Source organism: Phodopus roborovskii, unplaced genomic scaffold (genome assembly GCF_943737965.1).
Source record: "Phodopus roborovskii unplaced genomic scaffold, PHOROB, whole genome shotgun sequence".
NCBI classification, from domain to species: domain Eukaryota; kingdom Metazoa; phylum Chordata; class Mammalia; order Rodentia; family Cricetidae; genus Phodopus; species Phodopus roborovskii.
Genome location: NW_026125444.1, coordinates 519932 through 525079, shown reverse-complemented (window position 1 = coordinate 525079; position 5148 = coordinate 519932). Strand labels below are relative to the sequence as shown.

The following is a 5148-nucleotide window of genomic DNA, read 5'->3' as shown; positions in this document are numbered from 1 at the left end:
TACTGAAGTTTCCCACTATCACTGTGTGGGTGTAGATATGATACATTTTTTAATCTATAATAGTGTTTCTTTTATAAACTTGTGTGCCTTTGTGTTTGCTTCATAGATGTCATGAGTCACCATCTTCTTAGTGGATTTTTTCTTTGATGAGTATCTAATGTCCTTCCCTCTCCTGACTAGTTTTAGTTTAAAGTCTATTTTGTTAGATACTAAATAGCTGCGCCAGCTTTCTTTTTATCTCCATTTGCTTAGAATATATTTTATACTCTTCACCATGAGGAACTATCTATCCTTGATGTTATGGTGAATTTATTGAATAGAGCAGAAATATGGATCTATTTTCATATCTATTCACTTAGTCTGTGTCTTTTTATTGGTTAATTGAGACCATTGACATTTAAAGATGTCATTGAATTTATTGATTCCCATTATTTATTTGTTTGTTCATTTATTTACTTGTGTGTATATGTGTTGTCTATTCATTTATTTACGTGTGCGTGTGTGTGTGTGCATGGTAATAAATATCTCTAGGACTTCATATTCATCAAATCTCTCTCAGCTAGAATTATAGGCATTTATGAGCAATCTAAAATGATATTGGAACAAAAATAGGGTATTATGGAAGAATGGTATATGCCTTAAATATTTTCCCTAGCCCCAACTAGGCATTTTATTCATTATTATTTTCTGTTACATGCCTGCTGTTGTGGCATATGCCTTGCAAACGGAACACATTTGTCTTTTAGAATCAAGGCTTTAGTGAATTTATAATATCACCACATGAAAGCACTTTGGAGACAATTTTGATTATTTCTTGGATTATAAATTCATTTTCGGTGTGTTCCATCTATGTTCAGAGAACATTATACTTGTAAAAGTTACATTGTACACACATAATTAATCAAGAATTAGAAAAATATAGCCATGGACTTGAGAAAGAGCAAAGAGCAATGGACAAGATATGGAAAAGATTAGTGAAAGGAAAAGGAAGTAGAAAATTATACTATATTTTATTTTCAAAAATAAACCAAATTTAAAATATTTTCAATGCACCATATATTCACAAGGAAATATCATAAGAAAACTCATAAAAAAAGGAAATCATCTAATTTGTATAAAACTGTATAGGATCAGAGATTGCTGTGTTAACCAAAATACATAAGATTCAGAAATATATGTAGTTTATATGTAAAATATATGTTTAAAATTCATTGTGTGTGTGTGTGTGTGTGTGTGTGTGTGTGTGTGTGTGTGTGTGTAGGTTATATCACCAGGAAGAAGAACATAAGAGGAGAAGAAAAGTTCTTCTGGTGTTGATGGGGATAGTAGTGGTGGGGAATGGAAGCTAATATGGCAAAACAGGAAATGGTTTGGGAGAAGTGGGTCAGCAAAAGCTTGAAGGGTTCATGAAATAATAGCGGATGTAGTTGATGGTGGGTTGAACAAGTACAATGCACAATATGAACAGCCATATTGAGGTCCACATATCTTTCAGTTTTATTTGCAGCATTAATTTTGCAAAGAATATTAATGTTGGAGAAAACAAGCGTGTCAACATAACTTATCAAGATTATGTATATACACATTCGGTAATATCTCCTTTCTTAAAAACCAAATCCAAATAAATCAAGCAAAATACATTTTCCTCCATTACCTATAGACTTGTGACAGGCATAGTTTGTAAGTAACAGATTGTAGTTTATTTCGTTTTGAAAATCTTTTTATATAAAAATGAAATACAGCATGAAATCTATGTTGAGGTTTCTAAACTATTATTTTAAACATTAAAGCACAGTGTTTGATATTTTACAACAATTGTCTACTTGGTTCTTCCCTTTAGTTCTATGTATTTCAAAAATATTTCTAGATTGCTAAGTTTGTAATCAGTGTCCAGCTACTTTGTCAAGAGCATTATTTTGCATACAAATTGATGCATTTGGTACTTGACTCACGGGCATCTGATCAGCATTTCAAAAATACTCTCAAATTATTTCATCCTTAATTCAACTGAGTTTTTAAATACAATTTTGCTGGGTTTACAGCTTTGCTACAAATTCATACCAAATAGATTTCATAATTAAAGTGCTGACACAGTGTGTGCTATAAAGGCATGAACAGGCTTGTTATAAAAATACTTATGAATGTTCTGGCTTCCTTTCCAGAGTTTGTGCTACAGTAACAGCAGTTGTGGCTGCTGATAATAGTATGCCTTATGTATGGTTCATATCTGCTCATCAGATGCTAATTTTGCTTTACATATTTCTCAATCATTTTGCTCTTGTGCTTAAAGTTGAAGTCACGTCATATTCCTTTTCTGAAAGATAATATGTAATGAGCAGTCTCAATTAAGGTGAACTTCAATATGTCCAACTTTTCAATAAAGCGATTAATTAGATTTGACAGCAATTGCTTTTGACATGTGCTGTCACACCCTATCAAACCAAAGGTATTCAAAGCATAGATAATATACAGAGTTTGAATAAAATCTTACCAGACAGATATTCAGCAAATGTGAGAGCTATTTGGAATAAATAAGGAGGCAAGTTATGCTGAAAGTATTACAATTTCTCTCCTATAAATGGGTAAGAGCACAGGAAACATGACTCTAAGCAGTCTTCAGAGAATAGTGTGACAGAAAGCACAGCATAAAGAAGCTCCATCACATCTAGATAGAATTGATAATTTCACCCTGGTTTATCAGGAGACAAGCAATTCTAGCCTAAAAGAATGTTAACAATGTTCAACTTGTTAAATTTGTCACTCATTAGTTAAGGTCGACTATTATGGATAACCCTGCTTACTGATTGATCTTAAGTGACTATTTCCCTAATGTGGAAACATGTACTTTTCAGTTCTAACCCCTTCTTTCTTTATTCTTTACTTTGCCATTGGAACTGAAAATCAGTTGGGCATACACAGAACAGAGACAATGAAGCTTCCTGTGGGCTTAATCTCCAACACAAGACACAGCATGAACTAAGCTGCACGCTTGTGTTCCAGAAGTCTCTCACATGGAGCAAAATACAGGGAGGCATCCCCAGGCTCTGCCTGAGGGCTTCAGAGCTCCACCAGCATGTTGCATGGTAGGTTTGTAGAAAATGAAATACCACCAAGCCATGAGTGAGATGTCAGAAGGCAGATTAAAAAAAAAAAATCTTAATTTAAATGTAAAAGTTAGCTAGTAACAAGCCTGAGTTACCAACCATCCATTGGAAACTAGCAGTCAGGAAAGGGAAATTCTGTCAACAAATGACAATTGTGAATAGCAATGAACACAGAGTCACATTGTAGGAGACACCTCTTAGACACTCTCAGACATCATGGTGGATTCTTCTCTGTAACTATATCCTGGACAACATAACTTACAGAAATAAAAAGACTTTTACTGAGTAGGACTGTTACATACCAGCCGAAACTGTGGGAGTGGTGGGGATGGGGATAGATGAGGTAGAGAAAAATAGTGAGTAAAAGATAGCAACAATATAACAAGTAATCAGTAACAACTAAAAGAAGAAAAATTGGTAGGTATGTTTTTCTACATGGGACAAATGATGACGTATAACATGCCAATCTTTACTTCCTTTTGACACCTTCCTGTATTTGCATAAAGCTTGTCAGCAGAACAAATGAACTAGTCCCCCAACCTGATAGATACTTTTCCTGTTGTAAATGTAAGGTATAATGATTTAGTCATTTTTAAAGGACACGAGTTTTTAAAAGCTACAAGGGGCTCTCTGTCAGCCCTCCCACTCTCAATCCCTTACTTCCTAGTGTTTTTATATTGGGGTCATAGAGACTGGCCACAGTTTGTAGCTGGGAAGGTAGACAAGCTGCAGCCCAAGGAAAGTGAGGCTTAAGGATTTGTGGTTAGAAGATGTTAGGGGAAGGCTAGCAGCAGGAGCAAACTGTAGCTGAGGACCTAGCAATGACCAAATTGAAACTTTGGGTTTATGCATATCAGTATTGACCCTTTGTGAGAAAGATGATGCAAATGATTGTGGCAGAGATAAGGAAAATTTGAAGAAAGAAAAGGAAATGAAGAAATGTGTGTATGGCCTTTCATATTAGCATTTCAGTAAATAACTATGTACTCCTCTTATCCCCTTTGGAGAGTGACTATGACTATATACTCAAGGAAGGTGACTTGGTAAAACATTTACCTTGAGATACATGTGGATGGCTTCATCTATAATATTGGTATAGTTTAGGGAACCCAAGTAACTACGCAGAAAGTTGATGTCATTAAGGCCAATTACTTTTGTATCAAACCTGGAAACCAGAATATACAAGTGATAGAAACCTAGAATAAAATCACCCACTCATTAAATTACATACCAATAGATGTTAGGTTTTCATACCAATTGAAGTAGCATGTAATCTATGGAGATAAAACCATTGTCTAGAATCATACAGACCAGCAGACAGAGTGTGAAAGGCTGCTTGGGATTTTGAAGTACCTCAAATTTATGCTGTGGGAGTCTTTTCCAGCTAAGGAGAAGGCAAGGCCAAAATGCATGACAGAGAACCACCATTCACAAATGATACCCCTCTGAGTAATATGGCCTGAAAATGAAACCTTCAAATACCATTTTAAGTAAGGGGGAATGAGATTTTTCATGTCATGCTTTTTACTTGAAGAGCATTTGAAGATAAGAAGAAGGTTTCAATGGGTATGGCGCAGTGTGTCAAATCAGAGCTACTGAAGCCATTTGATATTTTCTATGAGAGGGAGGGTGAATTTGTAGCCTAGTTTAAATTTACGCTAATACTCATGGCCAATGGCTCCATGTGGATCCAATGATTCCTTTGAGCCTGACATCTACAAGTCTGAGATGGAGGATCAGGATGCAAAGCTAGATGCTCTTCCTTAGACTTCTAAAAACCTTAACACTCTCTGTCTCTGTCTCTCTCTCTCTTTCCTATCTTCCATTCCTAACCAGGCTCAATCCTCCTGGTCGCACATGCCTTCCTCTCCTCCCCCTCATTTTCTCCTACTACTCTCTCCATTCGCTGTCCTCTCCCACTTCACCTGAGCTCTGGGGGACTTGTCCCTTCCCAATTCTGTGAGGGAATTTATATGAATCTCTTAGAATACACTTTGTATCCTAGTTCGTCTGGTGATGTGAATTATAGGCTGGTGATCATTTG

The 5148-nt window shown here is 35.7% G+C and overlaps 1 pseudogene; it reads left to right on the top strand.

The window, feature by feature from the left end:
* Positions 1-3874: 3874 nt before the first annotated feature.
* LOC127215473 (proliferation-associated protein 2G4-like) lies at positions 3875-4871 on the top strand (annotated as a pseudogene).
* Positions 4872-5148: the final 277 nt, after the last annotated feature.